This window comes from Filicampus tigris, chromosome 4, assembly GCF_054856515.1.
Source record: "Filicampus tigris isolate MCC_2025a chromosome 4, RoL_Ftig_1.0, whole genome shotgun sequence".
NCBI classification, from domain to species: Eukaryota; Metazoa; Chordata; class Actinopteri; order Syngnathiformes; family Syngnathidae; genus Filicampus; species Filicampus tigris.
In genome coordinates this window covers 25346249-25361268 of record NC_141220.1, presented here as the reverse complement: position 1 = coordinate 25361268, position 15020 = coordinate 25346249, and the positions used below count along the sequence as shown (strand labels likewise).

General features: G+C 42.3%; 1 protein-coding gene across 1 annotated transcript in view; it reads left to right on the top strand.

Annotated features, from left to right (window-relative positions):
- The window catches only part of nell2a (neural EGFL like 2a), an 88042-nt gene that overhangs the window by 61286 nt on the left and 11736 nt on the right, over positions 1-15020 (top strand). The gene's annotated exons all lie outside the window — the stretch shown is intronic.

Here is a 15020-nt window from a genome sequence, read left to right as displayed (position 1 = left end):
GGGGCGGGGGGGAGATGTGACCTTAGGGTAAATCCTTGAAATGATGGTTAAACTTTGACGCCATGCTCTGTCAATGTTATACAGCTGAGGTGGAAAGATGGTACAATTTAGCGTGGCCCATCTGTCTAGTATCGGGTTTTCCCAACCTTTATTGAGCCAAAGCACAATTTTTATTTGTATTTTTCGGACTATAAGGCACACTTTTAATCCTCTCAAATCGACAGTGTGCCTTGTCATTCTCATCTGCGTCTAATCACTTGGAGGCGGCTAATATGTTTTGGTCATACCAGTACTACTTCCTGCTTTAGTGTCTAAGAATCATGGGTAATGTAATCCCACTATCCTAATGCAAGCTCTTTCTGGCAGCGCTTTTCTAGCGTTACAATGTGGGACAATATCATTGCAGTCTTTGGCACTGAGAGGTAAAGTTAAATTCCTTCCCATTTAGTTTCACATTCATGTTCACGTTGTCATCTCATCTGCAGCTAATCACTACTACTGGACTACTACTACTAAACTTCTTCCTGCTTCCATGTCTAAGAATCATGGGAAATGTAGTCCTACCAGCCTAATGCTATGGTCACCGGTCCAAAGCAAGCTCAGCTTTTCTCACGGCATATTTGCAATGGTACAATATGGGACCGGACCAGCTTTTAATAGCTGCCGTGACCGAGCAAAAAAGCTGGATAATGATGAGTGCGTTGACTTGTTTACAGCTGTCGAAATGTCAACCAAGATAGCAATTAGCATTAGCCAAAATAATTACACAACTACCGGTCACCCTCTTTTTGTGCATCGTGTAATGATTAACACGCATGTCGGATTTCTTTCTAGATAGACATTTGGTGAGTTTTTCCAGTATGTTAAATCCCCCCCCCCCCCCCCCAAAAGGCAATTTGGTCATCAGAAGTAAAGCGATTTACTTGCTGTTCAACCCCTGATAAAACTGCATTTACTGCTATAATACATCAAATTGCTCAAAACTATACATATTAATACACAGGAAACATGTTATTGTTTATACTTGAAAACATATGATGCAATGATAGAACAACTTTTTTTCAGTCATTGGACTTGATGTGTCCCAAGACAGGTTCAGGTTCCACAACCCGGCACTAAACGGTTGACGAATAAATGCACACACTGCTCCGCTTATTGGTCATTCATCTGTAATGTATGCGCGTGTGTGTGTGTGTGTGTGTGTGTGCGCGCGCGACTACATTCCTCAGTGAGTAATGTCCTTGTGGCTCTTTTATTGCCACGATGGAGGATTTGCAGTGCACATGCAGCAGTATGGGAATTACTCTATATCACGCATTAATCAGCGTGGACTTCATCCTCATCGGCTCTGTGTTAAGGTCCGATCACAGCCGCCGTCGTGATGCACCGTATCTCATTGCCAATGACCCTGGCGTTTATGAGGAAATTGCACCAAAACAAATTCCACACGGCATTAATGGAAATTCAATTACAATAAGGATGATTACACTCCACGATTGCAAAATTGGCATAAACCTAAAAAAAACGATTATTAATATTCATTTATATCCAACACGCTATGTTTATTTACACAAGGAAACAATACTTGAATTTATAAATGTGCACCTTTTTAAAAAAATATTATAATAACTAGTTGTATAGATTTTATTTGGTCCAAAAAGCGCTTATGTACATTTATTTGTCTTGATATTTTCTACGTCGAAACATTTTCTGGTTTTGTACCAAAAAATAAATGATCGTTTGAATAATCGTGATTTCAATTATTACCAAAATAATCATGATTCATATTTTTTTTTCATCATCGAGCAGCCCTACACGGCATTAGCACAGCACAGCAGCAACTAGAATTGCACTCAAAATTGCAAAATTGGAAGTGTTGACGTGAATATTTTCTCAAAACTGGCACAGGGGGGATTAATTTACCCAATTGCACGGAGCACTATTTTATGCCATGTCGTTTTCTACTTCGAACTAATAGCAAAAAGTGAAACTAAATACCGTGAGTGTGAAGAGAAAAACAAAAAGACCATTATTTTATGACTGGAGTACAGTGATTTATTTGAAGCCAAATGGTTGGGTTTGTTTTCATTTTGGAAACCGCACGGTATTTCCCCAAGTAGGCGACGGGCGATTTAATTTACTCAACTACCAGGAGCGTTGATTTCATTTTCATTGATTAATTGAAAGAGTGCATCGCTTGAAATGTAAGGAACCAAACTACTCTGTGGGGCAAACTTACGATTTGGTGTACAATAGTGCCAACTTACAGTACGTCTTTTCAAGGTTATAAACAGCGCACAATGAACTAATTTGTGCGGAATTTTACACGAGAAGGCATGCTCGGTTACTGCCGCACTTACTGTTTTCATTTGAATTGTTATATACGCTCAGGCCGCAATCTGTGCACTTTCACTTAGGGGTGTACTCACTTTTGTTGCAATTGTAGACACGAATGGCTGTGTGTTGTTATTTTGAAGGGGGACGGTAAAGCTACTCTACGCAGTAGTAATACACACCAGGCCGCTAATGTCAGAGGGCAGTATTGAAGGAAAATGACAAACGCACTATATCAGGAGTGTACAACAAAAACACCCCACCCGTCACTTTGTAATCAAGCCAGTAAGGTGGCTACTCCCATCCCCAGAAAATTAACCATGTGGGTTTTTTTTTTGTTTTGTTTTTTTTGTCGACCGCGTGGAAGCGAGAATCTCATCCTGGCGGCTGCGTTTAATCAGTTGCTTTCTCATATCCCATTTCAACCCCTGCCGGAATGTCCTTCAAGAGACAAACGGCGGCGTTAATAGAAAGTCAAGTCATGACGGTTCCCTTTGCACTTGAGCGAAAGGAAGCCAGCTTCCCAGCCCCCACTCATTGGCTCAGGTATTGATTGCACATAAAGGTCTTTTTCTTTATGAAGCGTTCCTTTTTTTTTTTTTTTTTTACTGCCCGTCTTAAAGTAAATGAATTTTCCCCTGCTGTGAGGAAGCAGAGGATGTCCGAGAAGGCTGCCTTTGTCCTTTCTTTTAGCTCTGTTCACACTTGATGGGCCGTCCTTCAAACGGCCGTTTCTATTCTTTGTAGGGCTGTTTTGTTGACGATAATTCTGGTCACGCGATGGCTAATTAGTTTTTACATCACTCAGTCAGTGCTGAACAGTTTTAAGATACCCCCTCACACTCATGGGAAAAAAAACAAAACAAAGAATGCTTTGCTTTTATAAGGGTGTAATTTTCTCTAGACTCTAGTATTTGACAGCTTTATTATCATGTGTTTCGGCACAGTGGCATCTTTAGCAACACGCCACGCAATTGGCAATTTCATCGTCATGTAAAGTAACATCTATCGTTGGACATCGTGCTGAGACAGGTGATTGAGATGTTTTTGCGGGGATTTGGCAAAAATATGGCACTTACCATTTGGGAGTTAAAGCCATTTTATCAGTCAAGTCAAAAGAGTTATTTGAACAATTGACTTGAAGACCCTAATAGATTAGAGTGGGAAATCTACACACCCATGCTGACTTAAAAATAAGACCAAGACACAACATTTCAAAACTTTTCCCACCATCAATGGAACACACTAATCCACCACGTCCCAGTTAGAAGGCGGATGCACACTTGCGCAACCACATCGTCGCAGTTGTGTATTTTTATTTTCAAAAATATATTATCTTATGAAAATCATTTGAGTTGTACTGGTTATACGTCAGATTAATAGCGGAAAATGTTTCGAAATTATTTATATTGACAACTACCAATATGAAGACTTGGGAGAGCTTTTCAATTCTGGAGAAAAATAAATTGTCCGTAGCAGCAAATGTCCAAATTCTGTCCATAAATACTCAAAAAAAAAAAAAAAGGACATCTTTTTGAAAAGTCACACAGAATCGGACCAAAAACTAAAGTAACATTTGTGCATTTGAACAGGCCGAAGCTTCTGGTTGTGCCCGAGGCGACAACATGTTTGCCTGTGCAACACGCTGCTTGTACATTTCTCCACAAGTTCATCCTAGTCAGCTGTCTGACGGCTAGCGTCCCCGCGTGCGCAATTATTTTTGTGGTTTTTAATGTCCTGGACCACCACCGGTAGCACCACCTGGGACCATCTGAGCCTCTGGCACAATTTTGTTCAATTGACGGGTCAAGACGTTTTTTTTTTTTTTTAACCGGGTGCTGTCCGCTTGACAGCAGCTCCCAATGAGGGAGCGGGGATACATATCTCAATTTTTGCAGTCTATTTATCGAGATCCGCACTGTAGTCAGTACCGCGTTGGCCCCGCCACCTTCACAGTGGACCCATTAGTACAAATGACAACCGCGATGCAAAATTGTAGTCGGAGTGGTCTGTGTGCCTTATTGTGAGAATGCAGCTTCATTTTGTAACAGGCAAGCCCTCCTGTTGTCATTTTATTACTCAAACGTATTTATTTGGAATGCCATCGTAGGAGTTGAACGACTAAAGATTTTTCGGCGTCGAATGCGGTCTCACTGTTTTGAATATCTTACAGCTATCATCGATTGGAATAGGCCGAAGCTAGCGAGGCTAACTGCTATTCTCATCCACAACGTTTTTTTTTTTTTAGTCCAGGAACGGAATGAGTGAATCGAAGGTCCTCTGTAAATTGGCCAAATGGAAGACGAGAGGCCGAACACGTGCGATTATTATTAACTCCGCTTTAAGCTTTAAACGTCGACGCAGAGTAGTAGTCGACTAATCGACTCAACTCCTGGTGGACGGGTTGAAGAAGGACAGGAAATGACAAGAGAGAACAAAATGACAGAGGACAAGAACGGTACAAATAACACCTGTGCGGGCCTGATCGAGCTACCTGGGGATGAACAAGGCGAAAAGAGAGATCAAAAATCGGTAACAAAAAGTGGACAACAACAGTCGCTGGAACCTGAGGATAAATGAGAAGAAAAGAGAGAGCAAAAAAAAAATAATAACAAAAACGCAGCAACAACAAACATCACTTGCAAGTGCTGCTAGAACGAGGTTAAAAATGAAACATCCGCAACATTATGAACTGTTGGAAAATCTGATAATCCCGAACTAGGACTGCGAACGTCAAACCCAGCGCCCTACAACTTCCTAATTTTACTGTTGTTGTTTCCTCATTAATATTAACAGTTATCTGACCTACATATGCTTTCCTCCGCCCTCAAATCGAGGCTGCCCTGAAATGGGAAAATTGTTGGAACATGACAATGATGTGATGCTTTTGTAAACTCGACAATCATGTTCGACAGCTCTCCTTCAGATAGAAACCGCACGCCCTTGTGTCACAACAGCAAAATGCTCAAATGGGTGGTTTTATCAGGCTTCTGGGAATATCTTGTTTTGCTCTTCTTGGCATCTTGATAAGGGAGAGGACCTCTCCTTCTTGGACTTATATATTAAGAGACGGTCATTGTTTCTTTCTGAACACTCACGTACTGTCATTTCCTATGAATAATCTGCAACATCTTTGTAAAAAAAAAAAAAACAACAACAAAAAAAAACAGGCGGGGGATATTGTACAAGGGTCCAGCGAAACATTTTTTTCACATTGTATTGTTGTTAGCTTTTAGCATATTGGATAGTCACCTAACATAAGGATTTTGCCCTTGCCAAGTAATGCGGGAGGGTGTGGAATTTATGTTCAATTATACGTCGGCTTCCCATGTACGTTACTGCGTGTAATTGTTTATTTTTTTACGGTCACTAGAAGGCGTCATCGCATTGTCTTTTCTTTCACTTTTTTGGCGCACCATGAATGCATACACAACATGCACCAGGTAAGTCAATCGACTTCGCATCGTAACGTTTCACATTTAAAAGCAGTTCCAAGTTAAAAGCAAAGAAATAAAAAGTTGGATTAGTAAAATTACTAAAAGAGCGCGTACAGTGCAAGAACAAGATTTTGGAAAACATTATTTGAAAAATGGTTTGAAGGTCCTTAGTCACAGTTATGGGAAACATGGGGAAAGTCTAGTTTTTAACCTGCATTTAAAATTGTATTCATTCATATTATTCACTCTGATAATAGAGGATACCAGCAAATAAAAAAAAATGCTGTATAGCCCTTTATAGGGCACTCGTTGAAATACTATGAAATTAAAAAAAAAAAAAAAAAAAAATAGTACGTTAGCGTGTTATTGGGGGCCATAACCAGAGTTAGAATAAATCTAAAAATAATAATAATTAATAATTCATCATATGAATAATTCATGAATGAATTTATAATTCAGATCACGGCCATGTGATCTGTGTTGTGGGGTGATCTCTTTTGAATGGATTGAGTGAGGACCACATGGTTCTTGACCTCACTGAGGGACAAGAAGGTGACCATTTGCAAAGGGTGGACAAATGACCAAAAATAGTCACTTGCCCTTTCAAGGGATCAGGTAGATTTGGGAGATTTTGTCACAATCAGACACGTTATTACCTAATCACAGACGGAATAACAGGAAATTCCGCACAAAGACCGACCCGAGAAGGAGTTACTTTGAGTCAAAGATGGAGACGCACGCGTTAGAGTCATAGATGAAGGTAACGACCGTGAGAGGAGCCCGAGTGGAACGGAGGAGACGGAGATGTTCCCGATGTGACAGAACGGGTGACGGGTCGGGATCTTATGCTGGTTCCCTCCCACGTCCGGGTGCCGGCTGCAGGAAGGGCGGCGCCGGGTGGATGAACATGGAAATGCTTTCACTGGGAGTCCAAGCTCATCCGTTCCCTCGTTCTTCTTCTCACAAGCCTGGCAGCTTTTAAGGCCAAGAAGCCCTCCCCTGAGACGTGCCCCACTGCAGACTGGCGGCCCGTCATAAAACACAGACGTGCTTTACTATAAAAAAAAAAAAAATAGAAAAAAAAAAAAAAAGGCTCACTTTGTAGTAGTCGCCATTTTCCGATTGTTCTACTGTGTTTTGTTTGTGTAATTATGCGTAAGGGTGCTCGTGTGTTTGAATTGCAGTGTTGGTGTGACTCCTCCATGGCCATTTTGCATGGCGCGCGTGTGCGTATGTTGCTGACGGACAAGACGGCGGCGAGGGGAAGTGCGATACCTTCTGAATTATGCAGGATGCAGCAAAGACACACGCGCACGCACACACTTGAGTTATGGGTATAAATACACGCAGGGAGCTGCCATGTACCGCGTGCCCCCGAACAACCCGCCCTGTCACTATGGCAATGCGGCGCCATGTCCTATATATGTTCATTTAAAGCTCAGGAAAGAATTAAGAGACTACTGCAAAGTGATCGGTTTTTCTATTGATCACTGTATTTTGGGGTGAAATGAACATTTCGATTTCTTGTACTATTCGGTGACAACTTAATTCCCGGAATAATTGTGGGTATTTGGGGTTTTTCTTTGGGTACTCCGGCGTCCTCCCGCAGTGCACAAAAACATGCATATAAGGTCCAGTGAAGATTCTAAATGGTCAATAGATGTGAACGCGAGTGTGAATTAGGGCCGAACAATGAATGAAATTCAAATTCATTTCACAATGTAGTTGAATGCAATGTTCAAATTACAAAGGCTAAAATTTGGAGAGAGAAAACTGCTTTATTCCGGGCAGTCGTATGTTATTCATTGCGATTGTAAAGGATGCCAGTAAATCGAGGGACCGTATTAAACACAAGTACAGAGAAAAGCAATGCCTTTTAAAGGGGGAAGTCAACGCAAACATTTTTTTTTTCAAGAATATGTTCTATGCAAGCCCACTTGTTGAAACAGGGCATTCTGATAAATATTGCGTTTGTGGAATAAGTGTTAATCCACTCGTTTTTAGCCATCTCTGATGGTGGCCATTTTGTCTTCTGTCAACTGAAAATGACATCACAACTGCTCACAAGGACCAATCACGGCTCACATTCAGAAAACAGGTCAGCCGCGAATGGTCGTTGTGAGCAGTTGTGATGTCATTTTCAGTTGACAGAAGACAAAATGGCCGCCTTCGGAGATGGCTAAAAACGAGTGCATTTTTCTGCTTAACTTATATTCCACAAACGCAAAATGAATCAGAATGCCGTGTTTCAACTAGTGGGCCTGCTAGGAACATATTCTTGAAAAAAATATTTTTGGGTTGACTTCAGCTTTAAGGATAATTTGGGGGGCATATTATTTCTAAAATTGCGGTATTTACAATAAATGTTGGTATTTTTTATTATAATTCAGATTACTTTATTGCTTGTGTTTGTTAAAAAAAACACATGGGAAAAGGACCCCTGTAAATAAAAAAAAACAACACAATGAGATCCTAAATCCAAACGATGAACGACAAAAGTTTGAAATCAGCACTTTTCTCGAATATCGTGATTTTTTTTTTTTTTTACGCCAGTGGGCTCCTCCGCAATGATGTCTAATACACCGAAGCATTTTGCTCCGCCTCATTAAGATAAGTGGACCGGAGGAGCTCGTAAAAACGTGAAGCCTACTCGGTGTTTTATCAGCGTTGTACTTTCAAGGTGTTTTCAAGTTGAGCAGAGCACTTGTAACTAATAACAAGTTGCTCTCCCGAGCAGGCCTCTGGCCCGCCTCCCAGGCGGCCGAAAGCGCAGCAGAAGATCACAGGCAACGGAGGCGAATCGTTCATCCTGTCGCCACAGACACTTTGGATCAGAAAGCTCCGGACGGCTTTCGTTTGTTAGCTTGTGAAAGGAGAAGCAGACAGAAGCATAAATGTCATTTACGCTCTGTGATTTGGCCCAGACGCGGGCCTCCTACTCACGCTCGCCAGGCTTGAGCGGCACTCGTCTCCAGCCGTACTTATTGACTCGGCAAAGAGGCGAACTACACAGGCGACTATCGGGAACACCTCGCGTCCGTTTTCTGTCGCATTTGTCCTCATTTGGGTTCGCGCGGGGAGCTGGAGCCCGTCGCGGCTGTCAGCGACGAGAGGCTGCATACAGCGTCGCCGGGCGCGTTTTGACAAACAACCGTTCACAATCTCATTCTGTAATCGATGCTCGCCGGGAAAAACATTTTCAACACAGATATGACAAGGTGGCGGAAAAGCACTACTTTAGTAGAAATCCGTAATTCCAACGTTGGCGCTTCATGATAATATTAATAGACAAAGACAAAAAAAAAAACTGGCATTTTTGGTGAAACTACAATGAGAGTTCCTTAGTTTTATAGAATGTAAAATGTAGATTAGGTTAGGTTAGAAAATTGTTTTTTCAGTTTTAGTTATTTAGTTGGTTTCCGTTATTTTAATAACCTTGATCTGCGTGTGCTTCTGCTACTTGTGTTCTAATATAAGTTACTTAAAGATTTTATAATCACAGCAAAATGGCTAATTTTGTTAGCACGGCTCTTGGGTTTTGCATTATGTGTTAGCCTTAAGCTAGCAAACTTTTTTTAAGACAAATTTGCCTTGGTTGAAGCCACGACATTAGTAATTCTCTTTGTTTTATGTTTAATTTGACAGGATACTTCAACCGAGAATGGCAATAAACAGCTTGAAGCAAGCGCTTTTCCTCTTTAAAAAAAAATAAAAACACCGACTTCCGCTTTTTGTAAAATTCACTACCACCATAGCTTGCGCCCATAACGCAAATTTTTGCTTGCAACTCAGAACAAAAGGCACCAGAGCGACGGCCTCACTCTTAAGTCGAGGTATTGTTGTAGATCATTGGCAATAAGATGCCACAAGATGGTGCCAGCGCAATATTGTGATATTTAGACGACGTGACAATTTGAAGAAATGAGTTATTTAGCAAATAATTGTGGTTTCCCCACAAAATCTGCGGGTCAATCCACGAGTCGTGAAGGTGCAGGGAAGCACTGGATTTGTTTTCAGATAAATGAATCACCTTTAGAGGAGCTCAACATACCTAGATTTGTGTGCATCCTGGTGAAAATGTTCGTATTTTACGGGTCGCAGGAGTAGCGCCAGACACCGATCGATCAACACGAAATTTGGTGATGACTCATATCCAAAATTCCACAGCAAATCTGACATTTTGGTTTTAAAGCGGCCGCTTTTTTTTTTTTGCGGGGCTTATACTTCGAAATCTCTTACTAGAGCGTTTGACTAATTGAGCCCCAATTTGAATCGAGTTTTACCATAGTCCTGATATACGACTTGCTCTCTGAATTAATTAAAGTTAGTGTACTTTTGTATATTTTCGTAAGTTTCCGTCCTTCGGGGTGAGGTCTCACATACGTTTTTTTTTTTTTTTTTCCCTGGAAACTTTGTCAACTTGCATGGCTCGCGAGGAAACATTATCGGGCAGATGTCTAATAAACGGGTAATGCGAGGTTGAGATGAAAGGTTTATGAGCGAGAGGAAGGGCAAAGAAGCTAATAAGATAAAAACAAAAAAGTAACTAAAGGAAGGAGGCCACTTTAATGGGTCTTTGAGGGCGGCGTGCGCAGACGAGCAATTTTGCATTCGACGTCCCAAAGCGACGTGTAAGATTACAAGTGTGGCTTTGTCAAAAGGGAATAAGACGCGTCGGCTTTTCGGATCACGTGCGGCGCCCGATGAAAACATCCCGGCCGCCGCCGCCGCCGCCTCCCACCTGACGCCCGGCTCGTGAATATTTCAACGCCGCCGCTCTCCGCCTCCCCTGCCTTGTGGGGGCTGTTTAAGCTCAAGTGGCTTGTTTAAGAGCAATGCTTATGTATTCATTATTTATTTAGCAGCGGCTTTACAAAGGGATCCATCCGTCACTCGTAATTAGGGTGTCTTAATTAGATGGCGCTAATGGCGGGAGCTGTCGTTTAGCCCAGAGCGACCTGCTGCTGTGCCTCGACGGCACGTCTCCCGTGGCGAGACGCTCTCGGCTGCGCACTCGTATTTTTCCACTCTCCGTGCACGCACTGCAACGGTCCACGTCAAAAGAATATCCTCAGGGTAATTGCCCGCTATATCAAACGGTTCCCAAATGTATTAATAGGCCGTCCGACAAAACGGATGACGGCCGTAAATCCTTAATTAATGTTTTGGAGAAAAGCCAAATAGTTGTTACGTGTTTTTGCAGGTGCGTAATCACGCCCGTGTCAACGTTCCAGGATTCGTTTCGAAAGACACCACTCATGTTTGAAGGTCATTACTGAAAATGCGTGAAGATTGAGAACCATGTTGGACTAGATTGTGGGGCTGTAGAGTTTCCTGTTTTGGCGCGGCTAAAACAAGGCCCAGTGATGCACTTGGTCACTAGCATACCGACTTCGCTGGCATCGGTGATTTATCAGCTCAATTGGGACATTCGGTTAGCGAAGCGGCTACGCCAGCGAAAGTGCTTCTTTGAGGTATCATTAATCACTCACGTTTTGTTGTTGTTGTTGTTATTTGCGCCAAGACTCCGCCCCTTTTTAACCATAAATGCCAAAGACGTGCGCGCCTATTATCATCGACTTTACTCAGCTGTCATTCTAAATGAAATCCGACCAGCCACCGGTTGTCAAATCCGAGTCGGAAAGCCGCAGGAAAAGGTTCCATCGGCGATTGGAATCAACAATCCTTGTCATTCCTGCCGGAGTCTTATCGGGATTATCAGGCGTTCCTCCGCGGCACTGCAAATCGGGCTACTGAAAGGGAGGCGGGGGACGCTGGCGTGTGGCAGCAGCAGTCATGTGATCCGCACAGAATGTTGCGGCGCCGCCGCCGCATCTCGACCTGCGGCGCGATCTGCCAGTCAACGCACGGAGGGCAAGAAAGGAAATCTTTAACTTTCCCAGGAACGGAAAAGGACGACAAAGTGAAGCGGGTCAGCGAGGACGATTAAAGGGCAAGATAAAAACTAGTGGGCGGAGCACGATAAAATTCCAAGCGGCCTTTTTTAAATGTATTTATTTATTTTTTTTTATTCTCAAGGCTAACTGCAGGGTTCAGCAAAGGTGATGACTGTTTTCGCCTTCAGTGCGACAATGACAGACAGCCGAGGTAAAAGGGAAACAGGCAGGAAAAGTGGAAGCAAAGACAAATGACTGGGCTGTGCGGTGCTTTGACTTGATCTCGGGAGAAGCTGCCGTAATGGCGCGCTCGTTTCCAGGCTGCCGCTCGTCATGACCACAAGACGGACGACTTTGGCAAGCCCTCATCTATCTACCTCGCCGTCATTCCATTCTTCGGCCGGCCGTGACCTCGTTCTCCTCTTACAAAAACGTATTCACAACCTTGTCGGCTTCGAAGGGTTACCTGGCAATACCGTAAACATTTAATTAGCGTCAAGCTGTTGCCGCAAGCTTTTTGGGCGGAGCTGTTTAATGTCACTCCCGGTTGAAATTTACTGTCAAACCACACGTCAAACAAACTGAATTACATGTCGTGTATTTAAAACAGCCAAACACCTGTCTAAAACGAAACCTTAATGCAACCTCAATGCTAACATACAATGGGAAATGCCGTTGACATGCTAACCATTAGCATCTCTGGGCCGGTTGTAGAATTCTTTAAACAACACATATTTGAACAGTAAGAGCAATACAGACAATTGAAATAATACTGACAGGCATATGTTCTTTATCGTCTGTGAAGAGCCACCAATTATTATTATTATTATTATTAGTCAGTTGTGAAAGTCTTTGTGTGTGTCTCCATGTTTGTGTAACACTGTCCCCCTGGTGGCCAAGGCGAGCACACCAGAAAGAGCAAAAGGTGGGGCTTTGATAGATTAATGGCATTTCCCTCCGTTTCAATGGGGTAAAATTATTTGAGCTGTGTTTTGAGTTACAAGCGTAGTCTCAGAACAAATTCGACGCTTAAGTCAAGCCATCACTGAATGTTGACGTGATACATCTCTAAATTTAGCCTGGGTTATTCGCGGATGATAAGGAGAGTCTTCTCTTTGCTATTTTCATTCAGCAATCAAATTTGTACCTCGATTGCAAATTCCCTCACTTGAAAAAGTTTGCCACTATTTTCAAGCAATCTTTTTTTTTTTAAACGGCCTTTTACAGTGATCTAACTTTTGGGAAATGCCCTCTCATTAGGGAAAGGAGAGCCACGGTCACCGATGCACTTTTCAGCTGTTTGTCGAACACCAAGAGAGCAGTTCACACAATAAGCGCTCGCCCGATGACTGCTGCCGGCCACAGCTCACGCCCGCTCCCCCCCCCCCCAAAAAAAAACCCGACGCACACTTAAACAAGCCGACGCGATTTCGCGCTAATTGTAACTGACGAGCCTTGTGCGGATGAAACAGAAAACGCCGACGCTTTTTGTCGCCGGCGTAACCCCGCCACAGGCTGAAAATAAAGCAATTTGCATATTTTTAAACACTGCTCAGTCTTATAAATAGCTGAAAGTAGCGAGACGAGGATGAGGTAATGCACCTGCAACCTTGGATTTTTGGTGAGGTGTGTGGAGAATTTATATTCATTTGAATTAAATTCCATGACCCAACCCCTACACCCCCCACCCCGCCCCCCCCACCCCGTCCCTGCAAGTGTCTCGGATAAATATGGGTAACTTTTAAATAGATTGGACCCTAATCTGCGGCACATTTGATCAACACTTAATCTGCTGCAGAAATTCTATTAAAAGCCTGAAAGCTCATTAGCCAATAGATCTTAATCCCATTAGTGGCTGGGCGGTGGGGGACCTCGGCGGGGGGCGGGGTTGGGGGATGGTGTGTGGGGGGGGGGGGGTTGTTTGGGGAGGCGAAGGTCACATGCCACACAGTGCCATTATTATAATGAGAGGAGGGCATCATGCATGGTGAAGAATTTTTTTATTTTTTTTTAAATGCCAGCTGTGCAGACACATTTAATCACCACACATGTCTGAGCCTGTTGTTAGCCCCCCCCCCCCCCGGTCCCCCCACGATTCGCCCCACCCTCGCGACTCACACGGGCCCGGCCCTTAGTTTAATTAAATGTCGGCCAGCATCACAGTGGCGTCGGTCTGTGTTTATTTTTACCTCGTGGAGAACCATCGGGGCTCCGCTCGATTATAGTCCGAGTGGATGTTTGTTGAGGTGAATGTCGAAAGTGAGTGGACATTATGGAAACTAGAAGGGGGAGTTTGCAATTCAAAACCAAAAAAAAAAATTAATGCATAACATTAATGCAAACATATTTGTAAGTCACGCATTCGATCTCTGATTGGTTGTTTTTCCTCGGGCGCGTTTTTCTTATTTGAAATTAGAAGCACAAGATAAGGCCAGAGATTTATCTTGGACTATGGTCAAATCATGATTGTTTAAACACATTTGAAATAAAGTGATTTAAAAAAAAAAAAAAATTATTGCAAATGACCAAATACAAGATACTTGACAGTACGACAAAAGAAATGTTTTGTGGCAAAATATTGTGTGACTAAACTTTAAAAAAAAAAGGAAAAGCAATAATATTTTTTAAGATAAAAAGTCTTAAGTTTAAATATAACAAGAATAAAGTTTTAATCTTCACAATTTTTTTCAAGAAAAAAAAATCACAAGAAAAAAAAACACTTAAATTAAAAAATTTTTTACAGAAATGTTATACGATTTTTTTTTTCAAGAATAAAGATTGAGTCGTATTTTTTGAAGGGCTGTTCGGACTATAATTTTATTGTTTGGTGGTTAACTTATTTTAAAACTCGTATGATTAAGAATGTTCAAACGTAAAACATTCTCACTTTCATTCAACGAACAAACTTCCGTAAAATGAAGATTTGCGTGCATGTGTGCGTGTGTGCGTGCGTGTGTGTGTGAAAAATTCAACTTTTCTTTGACCAAAAAAAAAACACTTATCTACCTCTTTCTGGTGTTATCTGGTGTTTTTGCACAAAGCTCCACTTAGAGAAAAGTCCCTCCTTCTCCTTCCACTTGGAGGCCATCCTTTCAAGATTCTCTTTTTTTTTTCTTTTTTTTTCTCTTCCTTGTCACATCGTTTTGATTTACTACAGCCACTGCTTCATTTATAACTGAAGCACTTCTGCATAAGGACCTCATTTTTCCTTTGAGAGTTTGGTGCAAAAATGCCGGTAGTGTTAAGGCCTTTTCACACTGCACTTAGTTTTCTTGGCACTCACCACCTGTGCAAGCTTGACCGTATTTGGAAGTAGTTGCTTCGCAGCGTTCCGGGAAGTAGCATGCATGCT